This window comes from Anas platyrhynchos, chromosome 4 (assembly GCF_047663525.1).
Source record: "Anas platyrhynchos isolate ZD024472 breed Pekin duck chromosome 4, IASCAAS_PekinDuck_T2T, whole genome shotgun sequence".
NCBI lineage: Eukaryota > Metazoa > Chordata > Aves > Anseriformes > Anatidae > Anas > Anas platyrhynchos.
Window position 1 is genome coordinate 58,690,039 of NC_092590.1, and position 22,982 is coordinate 58,713,020.

The following is a 22,982-nucleotide window of genomic DNA, read 5'->3' on the forward strand; positions in this document are numbered from 1 at the left end:
AACAGAACTCATATTGGTGTCATCTGCAAACTTGCTGGGGGTGCACTCAATCCCTCTGTCTATGTCATATAGAAATCTAATATATAATAGATAAATAATATATAATCCTATATAACTATTTCTCAGTGACTTGTGAGAGAAACACTGTTTTAGGCATGTGTCAGAACACTGCAGTATCACTGTGGAGGTCCATCAGGTCTAAAATAGTACAGCTTGAATGTCAAAACCAAACAGGTTTGCTACTTGAATTAAAACACTATCTGTATTTTTGTCCTGTGGTCAAAGGGAAAAAGAAATATGCAACCAACAAAACTGAAAGAGGAGCTTTCATATTGGGTTTAGGTGCCCAGGTGTTGGCAGCAGGGGCCTGCAGGGGCAGCCTCTGTGATGAGAGGCCAGGGGCTGACCCATGCCAAACACAGCCAGATCTAGCCAGCTCCAAAGGACACACCACTGAGCACAGCTAAGCCCATGAGCCAAAATGGTGGTGCCTCTGGGATAACATACTTTAAGAAATGGTAGGAAAAAAAGAGACCCAGGAAGATAAAGGGAGAGAAAAAAAAAAAGACATTGAGAAACAGTAATGCAAACACAAAGAGCAGAGAAGGAAGGGGAGGAAGTTGCTAAGGTTCCAGAGCGTGCCCTGCAGCTCATGGAGAGGACTATGGTGAGGCAGGTGTCCGTGTTGGATCATCTGGCACCTATCTCTGCACAGATGTGAAATAAACAAATATCCTGACTTGGTGTGTTATTCAGCTCTTTGCACACCAGGTAACAGAATCCAGGTTTTGGAACAACAGAAAGAGCAGCAGAAACTCATATGTACTGATGACGGCCCTCAATTCCCTATCTTCTCATGCTGCTCAGAGTGGGGAGAGAAGCCAGGAGTGGCCTGTTGAGGATGAGTCCAGTTGAGTCTGGCAAAATGGACAGATGGAGAAGGTAGTGGTTAAAATGTATTTATTTATTCATTGTCTTTGTTTCTCATTACCTGACTCTGTCAGTACATAAAATTATTTTTCCCCATATTGAGTCTGTTTTGCCCATTACAAAAATAATTACAAAACTATCATTTTGTAAATGATAATAGATTTTATTATTCTTATTCTTATTTTTTTATTTTTTATATGAACCCATAAGCTTTCTCATCCTATTTCCTCTCATGTTGAGGAGAAGGAGTGAGAGAGCAGCTGGGTGTTTTTTCTGGCTGCTGGGCAAGGCCAACTCTACCACAGCTTTCAAGAAGCAAAATACTACTCAAGTTAGATATAAGAGCTCTGTGTGTGAGGAAGACAGTTACTAATGTTAAGTGCCAGGGCTAATTCTTCCATGAAAATATAACAGAGGAAAAAATAAGACTGTCAGTAAATAAGACAGACAAAGCTTAGTAGGATTCAAAAAAAAAAAAAAAAAAAAAAAAAAGATATAGAATCATTCTTACTGAAGGGCATAATAAAATCTTTTACATGTAGACTGCCATATAGCAAAGTGAATTCCATTCTGTTAACTCACAAAGACAAATGTACTGAGCTAGATCAAACTCACAATCATTTAAAATAATTTGAAAAGGTCTGTGTGTGTGTTTGTTTCCTCATTTCATTTAGTTAGAAAATCAGATTTTGTTTAAACTCACAGCTGGTAGACAGCAAGTGGTTTAATTGTAAAGAATCCTCTGAATTCACATGCAGGAAACCATAAATCTTTTATTATTATTATTATTATTATTATTATTATTATTATTATTATTATTATTATTATTAATATTATTATTATTATTATTATTATTATTATTTTCACTTGGGGTAAACAGGTACTTAATTCATGAGTACCAGAGTTTTTGACCTTTTCTGTTCTACTTTCAAACATAGTGATACTATTTCCACCCCAGCCCTATTCTAACAGAAGAAAAATATATTTTATTATTGTTTATTCTTTCTAGCTTTATATTAATGTATCTCTCTAATCCAAACAATAATAATTTCAGCAGGTGTTCATTGCTTGTTTATAGTTGTGGTGTTATTTTCTTTATTTTTTCTTCAGGGACTATGGCCAATAGTGCTTACAGCACCACAGGGTACATTACAAACAAAGGCTGCCCACAGTGACAATTAAACTACTGAAATGAGAGCTAAGAGAATCTCTTCAAGAAAGAATTAGTTTGCCTCATACTGTATGCAGTATTTTAGTGGATTTAGTGGAAGCATATACACATACACATATATATATATACACAACAAATGCAGGTAATACGGCTGACTTTAAGTGTATAAATGTGTTTTTGCACATGAAACTCAAAGGGGTGGAAAAATGAAGGACACAGAAATAAGAATACAAAGAATGAAGCTTGTGAAATGGCCTATATAAATTTCATAGAATCATAGAATCATAGAATCATAGAATATCCTGAGTTGGAAGGGACCCTTAAGGATCATCAAGTCCAACTCTTGACACCGCACAGGTCTACCCAAGTTCAGACCATGTGAGTAAGTGCACAGTCCAATCTCTTCTTAAATTCAGTCAGGCTCGGTGCAGTGACCACTTCCCTGGGGAGCCTGTTCCAGTGTGCAACCACTCTCTCTGTGAAGAACCCCTTCCTGATGTCCAGCCTAAACTTCCCCTGCCTCAGCTTAACTCCATTCCCGCGGGTCCTGTCGCTGGTGTTAATGGAGAAAAGGTCTCCTGCCTCTCGACACCCCCTTACGAGGAAGTTGTAGACTGCAATGAGGTCTCCCCTCAGCCTCCTCTTCTCCAGGCTGAACAGGCCCAGTGCCCTCAGCCGTTCCTCGTACGTCTTCCCCTCCAGGCCTTTCACCATCTTCGTAGCCCTCCTCTGGACACTCTCCAACAGTTTCATGTCCTTTTTATACTGTGGTGCCCAGAACTGCACACAGTACTCGAGGTGAGGCCGCACCAGCGCAGAGTAGAGCGGGACAATCACCTCCCTCGACCTGCTAGCGATGCCGTGCTTGATGCACCCCAGGACACGGTTGGCCCTCCTGGCTGCCAGGGCACACTGCCGGCTCATATTCAACTTGCTGTCTACCACGACCCCCAGATCCCTCTAAATTTGGGACTGGGTATATGCATTTGTAATCGAAATATTATTTGCTGTTGTCAATTATTAATTACTAGACTGTGTTAATTCTACCAATGATATTTTGTTTTCCTAAAAATGCCTTGGTTTTGTTTTTTCAACTTCTATAAGCTCTAGCTGCATTTCTAGTAGTAACAGCTTAGTGGTTGTCCAGCTTCCACAACATTACTGGGAAGCTGAGAAATGTTAAAAACCTTTGTTTACTCTATGAAGTATATTAACTGACACATACCCTATTTAAGACATTGTATTTATATATATATATAAATATATAGTAATTTTTCTAAAAGCTTTTATGGTTTTCTGAATAAAAATACCACGTGTTCAATTTTCCACGTTTCCAGTGTTATAGGGAAGTAGTCATTTCTGAAATATACCTTCTGTAGACTTGACATGATCTATATCTAGTTACTTTACTATATATATATTTATTTATGTATTTTTGCAAACATTTATTTTGTAGTCACCACATGTTTGGAGACAAATATTGTTTCCATGTTGACTTGATCCTTCCATCCATAAACTTAAATCACCATACTGTATTCTAAAACATATGGTTAATATACATGGATGACACTGAGTATATTACCAAAATTATGAATGCTCAATCTAACATTATAATTTTTTTTTTTTATGTCTTGCCAGAGTGACATTATCAGGATAAGAAACTGATGACAGCACTGAGAAAAATGAAGTAATCTATTATTCTTGTCTTGATATAATATACAATATGATATGACTTCTACTCCATGAGTCCAAGTCATTTTGAGAAAGTTAGATAACTGTAAGTACCAAGTATATCTAATACATACCAGAAGGAATGGTTCAAAATACAGCAGTGTTTATTTTCTTTTAAAACTCCAGAAACTGTGGTGATGCCCATTGTCCTGGTTTCACCTATTTACTTCCTTATAACATTGTGGGTAAACTATTCATTCAGGGGATAAGAAACATGAGCTTAATGCTCATATCAAAGCCTCATCTCCCAAATTCCAAGAGAACTACTTAACAAAATGGTAAGGACAATCTTTATGCATTCCATTAAAACTATGAATTTGCAGAAAACAAGTTGTTGTTTTTTATAAAAAAAAAAAAAAAAGGACGACTACATAGTATGAAGTGCTTTCAACTACATAAACATGATTTAGTTATTAGATAAAATACAGAGATACTAATAAGATATTTTAGACATAAGACACCCAGACCAACAATTCTAATCCACAATGAGAATACAAACCATTTGTTTACAGAATCATACTCCTCTTAATGCTTTCCTGTTTCCCTGTTAATGCCTAACTGCATTTCCTATTCAGTAGCACATCTTAAGAATGAATAGACTGCATTTTTTCTATTCAGACTAGGTGATTACTTCACAATGCTTTTTGATATTGTGAAAATGCACTCCTCAGCCCTTAAAATCAAATGCCTTTTTCCTAGGTAAGAGATCTAACCACTAGGCATTGCATGAAGGACTGATGGTGAACACTTCATATTTTCCCATCAGTGCTATTAAAAGTGCTATGGCATGATTTCAGACTGTGGATGGATCAAAACAGTGATCATTCACCAGATCATGGTGAAATGATCTGACAGGAACCTCCAGAAGTTCAACAAGGAGAAGTATACAGTTCTGCATCTGGGAAATCGGCAGGCACCAATACATGCTGGAAAGCAGCTTGGCAGAAAATGGGGTCCTGGTGGATACTAAACCAAACATGAGCCAGCAACGTGCCCTTATGGCAAAGAAGGCTAATTGTATGCTATGAGGGCCATTGCCAGTAGGTCGAGGGAGGTGATCTTTCCCCTGCTCAGCACTAGTGAGGCCATGTCTGGAGTACTGTGTCCAGTTCCAGGTTCCCCAGTGCAAGAGAGACTTGGAGCTGTTACAGAGTTCAGCAGAGGGCCAGGTGGATGATTAAGGGACTGTTGCATCTCTCCTCTGAGGAAACTGATAGAGAGCTGGTAGTGTGCAGCCTAGAGAAGAGAAGGCTTAGGGGGTTCTTACTAATGTATGAGAAGGCAGAGTACAAAGAAGACAGAGCCAGGTTCTTTTCAGTGACAGGACAAGAGGCCTGAAACAAACATTTCCATCTGAACATCAAAACACTTTACTGTGCAGGTGACAAAGCAATGGAACAGGTTGCCCAGAGAGGTTGTGGAGACTTGCTCCCTGGAGATACTGAGCAGCTGCCTGGACATTGTTCTGGGCAACCTGCTTTAGGTTGTTCTACTTGAGCAGGAGGTGTTGAACTTGATGACATCCAAAAGTTCATTCCAATCTCAAAACATTCTATGATTCTGTGAATGGCTTAGATTTCAGAAACAGCTTTGGGGAGGAAAGGGGAGGGAAGGGGAGGGGAAGGGAAGGGAGAGGAGGAAAAAGAAAAAGAAAAAGCGGAAAAGAGAAAATTATACTTCTGGAAATTATTCTTTTATATGTTTCTGAAATTTCAGATTAATTCATAGGCATTGAATTTTCTGAGCTCATCAGTCTTGTCAGTCAGCTTGATTAACATACTTCTTTCAGAGCATTATCCTGAGGTTTTTCTGAAGAGTTTTTTGTTTTTTTGTTTGTTTCAACTAGCTTCATTTCCCTTCAAACTTAGTGTCTCAGACTTAAGTTGTTGGGTAGACTATTCTCTAACTACAGGTTCCAATACTATATCCACATTATTTCTGACCTAAAGAATGGAAAATAGGTACCCGAGCCTCCAGTATCTTATTGCCATTTAGGAGATACTGAAATATAGGAATTTTGCAAAATTGGTTCCTGGCTTACCACCACCACCTGACTTTGAACAGCCCCATTCCTGCTACTCCTTTGCAAGAATCGCATTGTTTTGTCATTGCTTATTGTAGCAAATTCAGCTATTCTTTGCTTTCCATTTCTCAACTGTAAAACTGGAGTAACAGTAGATCCCTACCTCACAGCAAGTATGGATTATAGAATTCAGAATGCTCCTATATGATCCTGAGAAATGTCATATAAATGTATTTGTATTGACTCTGTAGCATTTTTATTTTGTGGTAATACATTTCAGCTATGAATGGTGACAGAGAAAAAGAATAATAGGTTTGAATTAGCACTAAAATCATCCATTTTGGGGTTGAAATGCTGTCTTTATGGTAGTATTCAGTGTTGGTACATGTTAATAATAGAAGAGCCAATGTTCTAACTACTTACAAAAGTGAACAGGTGAATTAAATTTACTAACCAGAATCTTCATAATACTGGAAGTAAATTTTTTTAACATCTTGTCTCTGCCTGTGGACAAAGTTTTACTTTTTTAATCCCAGCACATTAACAAAGAATGAAATAAAAACTTTCATTTGCAGGGAAGACTAGCAGTTAAATTCAGCAGGCACAGCTTTTCTTTTACTCCACTACTCATGAATAAAAGCAGAAAGCATTTAATATGTCAAAAATAATGGAAATCTTCCCTAGGGATATCTTCTATCATGGCTTTGCCATCGTGCATTCTCAGGCTCACATTACTTTGTAGGTTGTGGGTTGTTGTTGTTAAGGTGGGAATATACATGTTTTAAAAAATAATATCCACTTTGTTTCCTTGGAAGCTATTAGTGTTCTTCACTATCATGTGTTTTTTTTTTCTTTCTCTTTTTAAACCAATGAAGCCAATTTCATTTCTTTTTGATTTAATTGTAAAATGCATATAATAGATTAAAATAATTTATTTCCATGTTACGTCTAACACTACAGAATAGTTTATACAGTTTGTTGTCTTAAAAACAGAAGAACAGTGGGTTATAATCTCCTCTCCTCTCCTCTCCTCTCCTCTCCTCTCCTCTCCTCTCCTCTCCTCTCCTCTCCTCTCCTCTCCTCTCCTCTCCTCTCCTCTCCTCTCCTCTCCTCTCCTCTCCTCTCCTCTCCTCTCCTCTCCTCTCCTCTCCTCTCCTCTCCTCTCCTCTCCTCTCCTCTCCTCTCCTCTCCTCTCCTCTCCAAATAATCAGAGATTAACAGGAGATCTGTTCAGCGTCTAAAAATTTAACTGAACTAAAATTGCATTACTGGCTCTGTGCCAACAGTTCAATATCTTAAACAGCATTTCTTCCCACCCTCTAGGGATATTCTATATATTACAAGGCTTCTTTTGAATGGTCACTGACTAGTTTTGACCAGCCTAGCTGAACGAACAAAGCTATATACAAATCATGCATGTACAAAGAGATTGTGTCCTTCTCTGTAGATGTACTGTTGCCAAACTATAAAATAAAGATGCATATAAAGATGCTTACTTGGCAGTTGGAGTTACAAAATACAAGTTTTATTCATATTCACACATATGCAACCTTCCCTGAAATTACTGGGGCTGTGGTGGTTGAGAGGTGAGAAAAGAGTAAGAACTGTTGTAGTCTGAGGATTTGTGGCAATCACAATCTCTCTGCTACACACCAGATCTCAGCTGTTTTATCTCCCTTTCTTTTTTTTTTTTTTTTTTTTTTTTTCCTCTCTCCAGCTGTGGTAGAAACGGGATTTACTCTGTTTAGAAAATTGAGTCTGTTTTGCTTACGTGTACCACTTTAATAGACTTTGTTCATTTTCCTAACTTCATGAACATACAGAAAAAACAAGTATGAATTCAGTAATTCAAAATGACCATTTAGCTCATTAAACTAGCCAAGCAATTATTAAGACATAATTCTATTTGGCAAGTTTTGGTGTCATTAATGCCACCATTTCCCTACAGTCAGGAAGAAAATTATATGCTTGATGCAGTATCAGTGAGGTTTAGGTTTTCTCTTATGTTACAAACAGGTTAGAAAAAGACAAACAAGGTTAAGAAAGACATGTTCTGTCTAATGTTGCTTGATGAATTTTAAATTTTAAAATATTGCTTTAAGTGAAAGCAATTTTCTCTAGTAAGTCTAATACCAGCAGTTATAATATGGAAGCCAAATCCAGTGTATTTATGCATGCAGAGTAGCACAGTGACCAATCCCTGACTTCAGAGGAGTAATTCACAGGTGATATATGTACAGCTAGTTTTGCTTCGCATGCAAGGATACCCAAATTAATCCTAAATTATTAAAATATTCCATGGAATGTCTAAGGAATAGGAATTCCACCTCCTTTTTCTATGTAAGAATGCACCCAAAATAATACATTTATTATCTGAAATTATACAGTGAAGCCTGTGTAAGGATTTAATATAGATCTGGGAGTATGAGTAGGAAGAGTCCTTATTTAAACTTTAATTATCTGAAATTAGTATTATTGAGAGTGTGGGATATGCCCTGAATTTTTAATTTACTGAATTATCAGGTATATCTCCTCAGAGATAATCAGAAGTAATTTGTGTAAAGAACTGAAAAATAATCAGAAGTTAATGTTCATGCCAAGCCAACAGTGTCTACTATCTGAGGGATTTTAACAAAAACATTTTAGAAAAGGAAGAAAATGGATTTTTGTTCAACCACAATGTATGAGTAAAAAAACATAAATTATTAGGTTAAATATTTTTGTCCATGTCATACAGAAAGTCAAATAAGATAATCATAATAGAGCATGATTACCTTAAAATGCATCTTAAAATGCATTGCATTGTTGCGAAGATTTTCTTTAAAAAAAAAAGGTCAAACTCAAAACAGTAAAATGTTACTGCCATACTACATCAGACTACATCAGACAAATTAAATAGAAAGAAGAGACACACAGGGAGCTTCCTAATGACGGAGAGTGTAATATTGATTGGAAGTAGATTGGGAATGGTTGGGAATAAAATTCACGTCTGGGAAATGTTCTGTCTCATCAGTATAGTATACAGTATAGTGTACAGTATAATTGTAGGCTTATCATAAAACAGAAATCATAAAGGATTTATTCCCAAAATGCCTAAATTCTAGGTGCTTGTTCCACAAAATGGAAGCACATACTCTATTATTTAGGCTTAAATATTTCAGAGAAATTGAGAGTCTTATAAATGGATCCAAAACAATTATATCACTAAGACAGTTAGATATTGCACTCTAAGGAGGATTCTTTTCATCTAACTTTTGATAGTATAACAAAAATGAGGCTTTTTAAAAATAGGCATAGTAGAGAAATAAACATGAGCAAATGTTTTTTTACCCAATGTATTTTAAAAATCTACCTTGCAATAGGATGAACTACCTTCTGGAAGTCCTGTTCTTTCCCTGATGAAGAGATATCAGAGACATTGCTTCATCTCTGACTGATGAAGCAATTCTAGTGAATTCGTTCATTCTGACAGTAGATTGGTGAGCAATCCCCCTGTCCTTATCACAGCCCTTAAGCCCTTTTTCATCATATTTTCTTCCCCTCTTTCTTTGAGGATGGGGAGTGAGATAATAGTTGTGGTAGAGTTTAGTTGCCCAGTAAGATGAAACAACCACAAGTCCATATCTTCTTCTGGTTAGTAAATGCTGTTAAGTTTTTTATTTGAGCAATATAGAATATATGCACTTCCTGTATAAACAAAAAACTTGAATTTGTTCATTTTCACATGCTGTTGGACCACTTGTTTGCCCTCTAACACAATTTAGTTTAAATCCTTTTTTTGTGGAGTAACACACTTTTATATGTCTGGTGGGAATGGGAAGAAATTGATTCTGGCTCTGGGTTTTCTTTGGTGAGTAAAGTGCTGTAGATATAAAGTAAATGTAATGACAGTACCATAATTGCCCTACTTATATAGAAAGCAGTAGTTCTACCTCCAGTTCTCAAAAGCTCCATGCTAAGTATGCTCTGAAAAATGTATGAGGGAAAGATCCACAAGAACTCAGAAATGTTGGGGTCCTGACTGTGTGTTGGAATGTTGTTATTTTAAGTTGTATAGACAAAGGGGCCTGGTGCTGAATATTAATCCAAAATAAAGATAAATCTTGCTCATTTTAGGTGTTAGCTGACTAAGAGCTTTTAGTATCTTAAGCTACATTAATTTAATTGAATAGTTCATTTAACAATAAACAATATTTTTTTTCCTTAGAAATAGGAATTTAACTTCTTGAACCCAGCACAATAAAGGCTTTATTTAAGCATATGAATGATGAGGATATCAAGAGAACATTAGTATGAGACAATTGCTGGAGTTAAAAAGATGGGTTGGTGTCTTACTTGCTTAGTGTCTTACTTGCTTTCCTTTAGTGCCCCCTAATCTTAGTGTCCTATTGATACTTTCTCTGAACTCTTGATAAGCTCCCTTAAACTTTCCTTCTTTTACTGTTTTTCTGAGAAGCTCCATGCAATTTGTCATCAGGCAATGAACTCCAATTGATACCCCTTTATTGCACTGTTTATGCATCATGCTGCAAGCCAGTACCTTCAATGGCCAATAGCTTCGATGTGTGTTGAATTTTGTTTTTGTTTAGATGGTGTCTGTATCCAAATAAAATTCTGCTTGCCTATGGTCTTTCCCTGCTGGAACTGCCCTAAACTTTCACACCTGTAGAAGCAGTATTTTCCCTTTTAACCTTGACCTATATCTTAACTGCATAAGATTTAAGTGAGTGGTTCTTGTAATATCCACATTAATTTTCAAATAATGCAGTCTGGAACTGTTTATAAGTCCTTAAACACAGAGAGCTATGCAGGAATATCGGATGTGACAAGACATCTATGAGTCTTGACCTTAATTCTTATGCTCTAGTATCTAGGGAATTCTGAATAAAATTCTGTGAGACTGAAAACATAAGAGGAGTTTGTCATTGACATGCACAATGTAAGAAGGTAGCAAAAAGCTCTTTAAAGTCAAATTAATTAAAATATAGCACTTGCAATAGTAGAAACCATTTCTGGCATATCTCTTCATTGTCCCCCCTTACCCCTACTCCTCCTCCCCCCCCCCCCCCCAGCCAGGCTTGCAGTTTTTCATCATAATTTCCACATATGAAGACCTTCCATCTGAAAAGCTGCCTCGGCTGCCTCACACTTTTTTTTTTCTTGACCAACCTCACCTTCTGATTTTACTATAAACATTTCCTGATCTCTTTTTATCTTATAATAAGTGTCACTGTTTTGCAAATTATGGTGAACATGGGTAAAAAAGACCCTTTGTGGGTAACAATAATCTTGTCAGACTTTAAATACCAAAGGCAAAGAGTAAGTGATTCTTAGAATAACCTGACTTGCATTATAACCTTATTAGTTATAATCTTTAAATATAAATTGTTTGCTGAAATTAAATGATACTCATATGACCCTGGAGTGAAACTACTCTCCTGAACTTGCAGCTAGTGTATCAGTTGGTCCTTTTCGTGTTTTATTTCATATATTTATTCAAAATGTTATTCTCTTGCCACTCTGAAGTGGAATGAAGTGGTATGAAGATTCTGACCTTGGAACATGGGAAAATAAAATAGTCTGAGTGTCCTGATGTACATTTCCAAGTATGTACACCTGCTGGTAAAGCACTTGAGAGACACTGTTGTTAAACTAAGTATGATAAAAATAATAATAACAAAAAAATGTTTGCCATTAGAAGAACCCTTTAGAAAGCCATGTTCCAAAGCCCATCTGAAGCTATCTTGGGATGATATTGATTTTAGAGATACTAATATATTTCCATATGCTCTCTGCCTAAAATAATAATAAAAAATGTAATACTTGAATAACTACAGGATTTGCATATAAAATTCTGTATAAATAAAGGTATATGGCCATCTAGCTCATTCTGGTTTTATCAGATCTACATAAAGAATAATATTTGAAGAAGTATAGCCTGCGTTTAAGTTTAACAGCTGTGAGATTTTGCATTCACTCTTTCTTCATGTTTGCAAGAGCTATGCTCTTTGTAAGCCTTGCCTTTTATGCCACTTCATAAAACTGATGTTTCCCATTAAAGATTCAAACTCTCTTCAGGCCTGTAACCTTAATGACACAGAGATCTTTACAATGAGAATTCTAAAAATGACAGAACATATTTTGATTCATATTTCTCTCATTTCTCTTGTTGTATGGGAATATATAAAAGGTAAAGCTACTGGCTATAATTTCCCTAGATATTAATAAAGTTTTTAAAAAGTCTATGTTGTGTGAAATAATTTGCTTTTAAAACAGCTTTATGCTATTACTTGTCCTTGGATTTGGACAAATTTGAATGTTCTGGGAGGAAATAATAATGTATTCTATAAGTAATAATAAAATACTTGCTAATAAAGTAAGACAATATGCAATGATACAGATTCAAGCCTAAAGTTTGTGATCTTCATGAACTAAGACAAAAACCTAATAAAGCCACATAAACATAATGGTGGTCAGTTCTGGTCCTCTCATGGGCTTACTAGCTTCCATCCCAACCAGGATGCTAAGAAGGGAAGAGAAGACAATGAAGTGCGCACTATTTACAGGTGAAACCTGTAAATCCATAAATATCATAATACAAATAATTTAATTTTTGCCACCAGTATATCACTGATATATATATATATATTTACACATTTATTTATTTACTCTAGGTAGACCAGAATGTTCTGAAGATTTGATCACTCAAAATAAATGATGTGTCTTTTCTAAAATCCACAACTTAAAGTAGGACACCTTCCTGAAAATATTCTGGAAAATACCTTCCATAGTAATTTCTCTGTGAAATGTGCAATACTATATGAGCTAAAGCATATCTTTCAATAAAAGCAAATATTGATATAAATATAGGGAGTGATAGAGAATCCATTTTTCAATGCCATAATTTTAAAACCTTTTCATTACAATAATTATAAAGCCTACTGAAAACAACTTAGCCTGGAATACGCTTTATCAAGTTAAATTTCAGGGGATTTCACTGAGATCAAAGTAATGGATGATTAATACCAAACTTATATGTGATTCATTTTTTGCTACTCTTTAACGGAACTTAAAATGCAATTCAGCTGAACTCCACTTTGAAATCCCCAGGAATTCCTTTGTCAGAATTCCAGGCTAATTTGCTAGTTGCTAGTGTCAAAATTCAGTGGCACTGCAGCACAACCAGGCTTATTTAACACAGAATATAAACTGACCTGAACAGCAGTACCTAAAACTGCTACATGTACAGATGCACATTATTTTTGTACTTAAATCTGAAAACAATCAGAATATATATTTTTGCGGAAAATCAACGTGTCTAAGGTTAAAAGCAACCTCTTCTGCAGGACCACAAACTTAAGCTATTCCCTTAGGTTATGGAGTGTTTTCATACAAAGATGTCTTTTATGAATGTGTGTGTGTATATATATCACAGAATCACAGAATTGTCTAGATTGGAAGAGACCTCAATATCATCGAGTCCAACCTCTGACCTAAAATACATGTGTGTGTGTGTGTGTGTGTGGCATATATACTTTATATACTTTATTATCCCTTATTTTACTGCACCCTGATGCAACTGCATTTTTTTGAGCACACATAATTTTTTGATAATACACACGATACTTTTTCAGTAAAATATTGATTCTTCTATTTAACCCTTGTCCCCAAACACTGTGGAAAAAAGAATATATATATATATTCTTCACCTTCTGTTGCTCTTCTTGAATCAGTTCTGTGCCCTAAAAGCCTGGTTCTTCTGCTTTGATAAATAATTAATCTGGATGAGTTATTCATTTTTTTAAAATAAATACCAGGTGAAAAGTTCTGGCAAGAAATAACTTGTAATCTGCCCCACAGCAAAGGGAAAGTTTTCTGCACATGTACAGTATGGTTACAAAGCCTGGATTTTCCAGTCAATATATGAAAGTTGAAAATTCATTTTAAGCTAATGCAATGCAAAGTGGTCTCACTAGGAAGTTCAGTTTTCACTCATCTAGATTTGCAATCTCATTTACTTGCACAGGCTCACTAATTTGATTGTAATCATGTTACTTATCTTTTAATTTTGTGTGTGGCAGATGTACATCAGAAATGACATGCAGGTGGGAATATCATATATTAAATCAATTTAATCACATTTAAATATTTCAAGGTTTGAAAAAAAAGAAAAAGTCATAGTTAGATAACAATTTCTAAGCCAAGTGAAAATGCTTTAACATGATAATTGACCTTAAAATAATACAATTATGCCTGCAATTTAGAAGACGCAGCCAGCTGTTAGCTTATTTTAAGAGTGACAGAAGAATTTTAACGTTTGCTGAAGCAAGAATACATTTTTCCCCTATTCAAGAGGAAATTATAAGTCTTAATAAATGTATATGAATAATTTGTTTGTTTGTTTTCACCTTGAAAGAGTTATTATTATGTGCTCTCAGACACACATGCACATTATATCTTGTTTGGTTAAAGTCCAAGAAAACGTGCAATGGAAACCATTTAAGATCAGTGCCTGATTTCAGGTGTACCTTAATTTTCTATAGCAGCATCATTTGCAGTAATAACAATTCTGAAGACAAGGGGTCTTCCAGAGCCAGTAAGACTGGGAGCACTTCAGGTGATACCATCCTTATCTTGTTTGTCAGTCCCTTCATTACTATCAATCTCTGTGACATTTTTTGGAAGCACCTTATTACTGCTACTAAAATTTCTCATGTCTGGGCCTACTTCTGCAAAAGCAGGTCCAACAAATTACGTGGTTTAGTTGTTTAGTTAAGAACATTCTGTGCAAGAAATATTTTACTAAAAGTAGATAGGTAATAAAATCATTTTATGTAGAAAAAGAAATGACGTCCTCCCCCAAAAATTAATAAATGCATTTAAAAAAGCATATGTAATCCTTATGCAGATAAGTCAATTTCAACTTATCTAAATCTCAAAGACTTTATATGCCACTTACTACATATATTAGGGAGTTGCCAAATATGACACCAAGAGGCAAGGCTGCCACAGCTGCATGCCCCTAGGTTCAACCAGGAGCATGTATTCCCAATAGACACACCCATAAACACACACATACAATATACATTCACATGCATACACAGCAAGCCACACTGTATGCATGTGCATACAGTCACATGTAGTACTTGCAAAAATACAAACAGTACAAACAGCCTCATCCTGTTCCCTTGTGTCGCTGATCAGGATGAAGATCCAATAGTGAGAATACATACATGTTCACATGGATCCCTCCAGCAGCTGGACTCTAACAGCCTTCACAATAGCTGCTCCTGGATCCCAGTCTTCTCAGTTGCTCACACCTGGGTATGTCACCTCCAAAGCCACAACTCCACTCCAACTGCCTGTGTTGAGACTTACATGTACAGTAAGCAGTAATGCAGTAAGCAGCACTATAGACTTTCCTCCATTGTCTTCCATGTAGATATGCATGCACACAAATGGGTCTCCCAACCAACTTCTACAGTCCACAGTCTCTCCAGCAGCTGGCCAGGACTCCCCTGGTCTCTCCAGTAACCGGCTCCTTCAGTTGCCTCAACCACAGACACACACGTATGAATATCTGGTGCCAAGGGAGTTAAGCTACTCCCTGGCTAGGCTGACTTGATACTTGCTCAAGCAGTGACTTGTGTACACTCATTCACTACCATTGCTGGCAACCCAGACACACAGGCTCTCTCTGGCCTGTGGTTTTACTTCAGTCACTGGAATTTAGACCTCTGTATAAATACATTCATACACGAGAGTCCCCTTATACAAGAAAATATTCAGAAGCAGAGTTTTATGGAAAGACAAGGCAGAGTGTGGTGATGGCGTGTGTAAGACATGGCTAGGCATATATACTGACCAGCACTGTTTACAAGCAACAAGACTCTTATCCCCTTCTCCCTCTATTTTCCATGCCTTTTCCTCCCCAAAACACTTAAATCACCCTTTCCTCACCTTTGGTCCTTCCCTAAACATCCCATTGTTTTGTATAATCCCCAAATGTGCTTCCCCTCAGTCTGAGATGCGAACCACAGAGTTGCTCCCCTTGACTCATCTGAGAAGTGTCATAGCTGAACACTGGAACTGACAGTCTCTTGAGATAGCCAAGGGAGGGAAAGGGAAGGACGTGCGTTTCTCCAGCTTGTTTGCGAAGTTTCCGCTGCAAGTTATTGTTCTTTCCTCCTTGCTCTTGCATGTTTGTGGAAATTACCTTTTTTATGGGTTTATCACTCTCCCATGATAGGCCTGGGAACAGCTGGGTCTTCAGTATTATTTGGGCTCCCCCACATGCCATTTTTCCACTGTGCTCCTTTGTGTGTGTCAAGATGAACTTATCATGTAGCTGGACACACATCATTCAGCTGTACCTTGAAATGACAAACTAAGTGTTTTACTCTGGCTGCCTACCACCAAATGAAAATGAATGCCAAAGACATTCATAAGCTCTCAGAATTTCAACAAACAAGCAATTGATTACTGTGCTGTGGGTTGTTTATAATCATTAGGTATGCTTTTCCTATAAAATTTACTTTTCAATTAGTTTATATACAATCAGAGATATTTTACTCACTTTCTTGTAGGAAAGCTGAACAAATCTTGCAATGACAACTGCATGTTTCTCTTCAGCCTTTTTCTATCTCTTCCTTGTCTTAGTACTTGTTATTGATAGGATCAAAGTCCTACAGTAATGGAGAAACATCTTAGGAGAAATGCTACAATAATATGTGCTTTTATCTATATTATGAGAAATTATACTATATTATTATTATATTATTGTATTTATTTATATAATATTTATTATATTATTATTTATTAAAATCTGTACTAATATTAAGGGACATTCACCTGGAAACATGGATATATGAAAATACAGATTCAAGCACAGTTAAGGATTTATATACAGAAGAACTTAGAAAGCAACTTTAATTAACCTAGGTCTACATTATAAACTAAAGCTAGCATAGTTATGTCAAACAGATTGTAGGCAGACATCATGATACTATTGGCATGCAGGTGGAAGACCCCTGTTACAGTTATGCCCTCCAGCTGCTCATTATTACCCTTTTGCCAGCAGAACTGGGAGGGCAGTAACCTCCAGCAGAGTGGTTCCTGTGAGTGATGCCTCATCCACTTCAGACAAAATCACCCAGGTAAGCACAAGCAATTTAAATAGTTCGCTTGAGGCTGCAGGCAGGTACCCTCTTTCACATCTAGCTGTGTTGATGATTGTTACTAATCCTTTCTGTGTTGGAGTCTGTGCCACTGTCAGAAAGCTCAGCTAAATTTTAGATGACTTGGGACTACTTCTGAGACAAGATAGTTGAGACCTACATACACACTGCTTAAGCTCAATTGCTAACCTGATGGTAGCAATTCTGTGGTGGTCTCTGTTATAAGCAGTCTGGTGTGTGTGTGTGTGATTTTTTTTTCTCTGTATCATCTGAAAATTTGACTGACTTTCTTCTGAATGTGGATTAGAAACAATTTGCCAGAAATACTTCATAAACTGAGCTGTGGAAAGGAGTGAGCTCCAGCTAATGGAAAAGGGATAGATAACTAGGACTGGTATATCAGCAGCAGCAGAGTTGCCTGTTTGTAGCTTTGGGCAGCTAAGAGTGGCAAGAGATTCAATCCTTTACTGACATAGTTTTGCTTACAAGTGAAGAAGAGGCTTTACAGACACCATTATAAGACTGCATTTGTTCTGTTTGAGCCACATGTTAGAAAGGCTTTCTACACTTGTACAAAGCATGGTTTTTCATCCATGTCAGTATCATGCTGCCAGTAAAATATTTGATATTGCATCTGATCCCAAGTTCTAAATATACTACCAAAAGCATATGCCCTACTAAAAGAAAACTGCAGTTAAAGCAATATATAAAAAGCATTTTACTTATATCCTATTAGCTGATATCAAACCTGAGCCTTATCTAATTTAGTGCAATTAAATGTGACGATGTTAGGAAGCATACTGAAAGTTTTTTTGAACCTGTCTATTCAAAACACAAATTCTCTCAGTTTTGTTTATATTAAAGGCCAGCCTTTTCAGAATGTAAGCAATGAAGATTCATCTTGTGATTTTAAACAGCAATAAATAGTTTCATGGATAAGTCTAACCTATATTTTATTGAATATAATAAAACACCTTAGGAAGGGAAAAACATTTTAGTATTTGTGACATAATGAACAAGAAAGATTTTGTCAGGACAGTGTACGTTATAAATGTATTACCAATAAATATTGTGTTCATTTTGTAACTGTTAAAACTGCTGCTAGGCAGCATTGTTGCTTTGGTCTGAAGGGATTTAGCAAAACAGATGGTTGCTCAGACCTCTTCCAACCACGTAATAAGGAGGGGATGGGCAGAGTCACAAAGATCAGCTGCAGTGCACACCTGCTAGAAAAGTAGTCCCTTCTGCCAATGTCTTTCAGTCACTGTAGGTCAGTGTGTAATCACAGTACATTTAGTGCATGTGTCAGCAATATAAACAGTCTGTGACTTCAGTCAATGATTCTTTCACTGAAATGAACATCATTAAATAAAATGTACTGAAAACTTATTCAGTACGATTCAGGAAAAAAAATAAGAAAGAAAAAAGTAACAAAACTACATGAGCTTAAGTTAGCTAATAAAGAGGCAACATGATATGAATGGAGTAGGGTGGTCTTTCAGAATGGTCAAGTGACTGTGGTAGGGTTGGGGTTGTTAGCAGACACTTAAGCAGATGACTCCATGGATAGGATGAGCTAAATCAAGCTGGCACTTGTCATTAAACGTGCATTGTAATCACACTGTCATTTTGTTATACGGAAGTACTCTATTTTTTTTGTTGTTTGTTTGTTTGCCCTGCATTAATTCTACTTTTACAGGTGCTCATGATTCCTTTGCAATATACATACAAGGTGAATCAGTTATATGTTGATTAACATTGATGCCTTTCTCCAATAACCCCATGAATAATAAGTGAAGTAATGGAAGTGAATAACTGTCTTTAAATATAAGTTACTGTAAAATCTTCAACCTTGCATGCTGAATAATTTACTGAAATACTTAGTGCCACATACCATTGCTAGCTGCATCTGTAGCAGATTAACGTTTACCTTTTACCTTGATTACAACTGCTTCTTTAGTCTCTCTAATGCTAATCTTAGCTCTTTAATCTATTCAAATCACAGCTCCTAAAATTATCTTCTTCATCTCTCATTTCTTCTTTTACACATCAATGAAAAGTCCAGGTACTGATGCCCTTTTCCACAATGCAATAGATATAGGATCTCTATCTTGAAGACCTTATACAATTTAGACTTAATTTTTTACTTTATCCCTTCTCTGCATTGCTACTGATGGTCTTAATGTTCTGTTCTCTCTCCAAGTTCTACTTCAGGTTTTAATGTTGATTTATTTGTAAGTAGTATACTCCCTGATGCAAATTTTCTCATTTAAAACTTCCTAAGAATAACATTCTTCTATGAAGTTATTAATTACATCAATTAGAGAATGGGAAGAATAAAATCCAATGTGGTAAATCTCTGAGTTACCAATTTCTTAATTTTATCCTTATCCTTCTGATAATATAGTCTTGCCATATTTTGTACAGTAAAAACACATTATCTGTGAGAATTAGTACTAAACATTGATTGTTAATAATTTATAGTACTATACTTGCCCCCATCTGCCTTACTCATGGAATACTTTAATAAAGCCCCTATTTAGCAAAATGTTTTTCTGACTTGATATGAAAGAGAAACTTATAACCCCCAAATAGATACCTCAGGTTAGATCCCTAAACTCTTATTTGGCTGTGTATACTATTGGCCTGCATTTTTTATACCATCTAGGTGTTTAGAGTCCTTCACCAAAGCTGATAGATGAGCTTTCCAAATGGCAAGCCAAAACAATTCCACTACTTTCTGAAACTATTTTTTCTGTATTACGTACATGAGGTAGCATTAATTGGCTTACTTATCTGTTAACCCTCTTTGCAGCCCTCAGTACAAAACGTCTTTTGGAACATATTTCAATATTCATTAATTCTGACAATTTATCATCGCTACCTCATAGTTACTGTGTCAGTGACAACAAGTGTCACAGAGAACTTCTAAATGATGTCCCCTGGGATGACATTCCACGGCATATTCAACCTTGCTGGTAAGGTCAATGACACAGATTTGCTTTCAACAATGTAATCCAGGGCAAGAGTGACAGCCAGACTATGCAGCATGACAGAAGCAAGAAAGGTTTGAAAAGGCTTTTCGTTTGTAAATGACAGAAACAAGTCTTACTGGGAATTCCAAATTTAGCCAAGCTCGGAGCATCTTTAAACAGAATAGATCTCTACTTCTCGAACTTGTTTGGGATGTAAAAGTTGAGATACTAGTATTTTGGCTCTGTCATTCCCAATATATACTGCCTTCTCAGTGATTCTGGCATCAATCTATGTATTTTCCCTCTGCTTGGAAAGGGGGAGCAGAGGGAAACATCACTTCCATTGATAACCTTTCCAGTACTTTTTCCCCCACACTCCGTTTTTAGTAACCACAGATACATTTTTAAGCTCCATTCGATATTACAATTGTGATGTCTTCTTTAGATGTAAACTTTCTGGAGCAGCATACTCAAATGCTTATGTATTCAAAGAAAAAAAAAGTTCTTAACTCATTGTAGTGGGTTTACATGGCAAGGCTTTGGTAGCAGGGGGCTACAGGAGTGGCTTCTGGAATCCAGAAGCTGCCCCATGTTAGATAAGGGGCCCTCTGCTAGCCAGAGCTGAGGCAGTAAGTGGAATATGAAGAATTTATTCATATTTAAGAAAGAAAAAAACTGCTTTTCAACAGCAGCAGGGAGAGAGATGGGTGAGAAACAGCTGGGCAGACACCAAGATCAGTGAACATGGAGCACCTCCTGCCCTCCTAGCACTGGAACAGAAGCTCCCCTGCGGCCTGTGGAGAGGCTCCTGATGGAGCAGGTAGATGTAACCTGGAGGAGGTTGTGGTCTGTGGAGAACCCCTGCAAGAGCAGCCTCTGGGCTGGAGCTGCAGCCCATGAAGAGGGAACCACAAAGGAGCAGGTTGATGAGAGCCGTTGCCCATGGGGTACATATATATACGTTGCCTTTATGTGTGCCTATTGAGTAGTCTAACTCTTTGTTAGCTGGACCTGGGAACATGGAAATGTCTCTGTTGTCAACAAGATTTGAGAGCTCCTGACAACTTCTACTTTAATTCCTCTTGTCCTTGCAACTTACTTTTTTCACTGCTGTGGACTAGCAGGTTCTCCTGTTCCGCAGCAATAAAGTTAGCAGTGGCTTTATCTAGTGGAATTCAGACCTATTCAGATACCACCTAGGGGTGAGACAAAAATTCATCTCTTACTATAATTGTTTAGAAGATGGATATCAACAACACTACAGCAGCTCCAGGGCTGGCTTTAAAAACATACTTTTATGCATTTTATGTAAAGCCCCTAGTCTTTCAAAAAAAACTTAATACATATATGTCATCTGTCATATGTTGAGAAAAACATGATTTAAATAAAGAATTTAATTTGAAAAGGAAGTAAATATGTAGACATGGTTATGAATTGTATAAAAACATTGCAGATATCCTCTGATGTTACATGGGCTCTCTTCTAACAGTCACCGAGTAACAAGTCTTAGTAGTTATGTGCTCTTACCACAATAATCTCAGTTATGAAAGCTTTTAAGCAAAACAGTAATGACTACTGTGTAATTAAAAAGAATGCAAGGAAATTGTTCTCTTGACACTGAAACAAATGACTTCCTTGTCATCCTGAATTTAGCAATTAAGTTTTCACCAACTAAAAGGGAAGAGAAATTATAACAAAAGATTTACCTTATCATGTTAAAGAAGTTGAATATCTTGCAGTTCATGCTAAGAAGCATGATTTCATGTCAGTTCATCGTAAGGAAAAACACTTGTTATTGAACATCAATATGTTACTCTATATGTCTTATGTTTTCAAATATAAATGCTATCTAGCCACTGCAATAAAACTAATAGAAAGGGCTAGATGCAGTAGAGTATGTATTCATATCATAATACTTACCTTTAGGCAGTTGTTGCCTTATCTAAAATCCTGTGTCAGGTGTTTGGGCTCCTCAATGTGACAAAAACGAGGTACCTCAAAACTGTAATACAAAATACTATCTGAGTAATAAGTATTTATTTGCCCACGAGTTTACTTAGAAGTGGCTCACAGATCACTACAGAACAGTCTGAAATCACACCTCTCCTCAGTTCTAATAACACATCTTAATGACTCGATACAGTGAATGTCTGTGCTACAGGCTGACAGAACAAATGCACTAATTTAGGGTAGCTCATGACACTACCAAAATTAAGATTTCTGGAGAATGTGTGCAAACATTTGCCACATGGATGCAAAGAAAGGAGGTGAAGGATCTATCCCTGCTACTTGCAGAGCAGAGGCAGTTCAGAAAGCATGTCCTTACTCCTGTTAACTGCAGTCACAGTTCCCATTTGAGATCAGGTAATTGACTGTGGTTGAGCTTCTGTTCTATTTAAGTGCAAACCCTACCAGATTAACTGAAACCACCAAACACATTGTAAACTAATACATTTGACTTTGTCCAGAAAGGCACTAGCAGCATAAACACTGCCAGGTATGGATCAGAGGTAGTTGAAGCTGTTTTACACCGTTTTTCAGACTGTAACTGCTAGGTCTTAGATCAGAGAAATGCCTAGTGCACCAGCCATGGATTCAAATTTGACTTGCAAGCCAATGTCCTGCAGCTGAGATTAATATCAAGGAGAGGTCATGAACAGAATAGTTTAGGAATATCCTTAAACTACTGAATCATGAATACAGGAAGGTTCCACTGACGCATACACTAAATTTGTATCAAGAGAATAGATGTTTGGTGTTCATATACAGTTTCTCAAAGGATTCAATAATGTCTTTACACTGAAACATGGGCAAGGAGAAGAGAAAGCATTCTACTATTTAGATTTAAATTAGATACTTTGCAGGATAAAACATTCTTCCAGAAAAATGAAACAATAGGGTTCAGCCCTGCTGTCGTTTTCAATTAACTCAGATCAGTGCCTTCCCTAAGACCTCTGCAAGATTAAAATTATCAG

The 22,982-nt window shown here is 36.6% G+C and overlaps 1 long non-coding RNA gene across 1 annotated transcript; it reads right to left on the reverse strand.

Moving 5' to 3' along the window:
• Positions 1–14,139: 14,139 nt before the first annotated feature.
• LOC110352782 (uncharacterized) lies at positions 14,140–16,990 on the reverse strand. The gene is made up of 3 exons (XR_002402353.4): positions 16,922–16,990; positions 16,432–16,540; positions 14,140–16,228 (listed from the first exon to the last, which is right to left on the reverse strand). It is a non-coding gene; the product is annotated as an uncharacterized lncRNA (long non-coding RNA).
• Between the last annotated feature and the right edge of the window lie 5,992 nt (positions 16,991–22,982).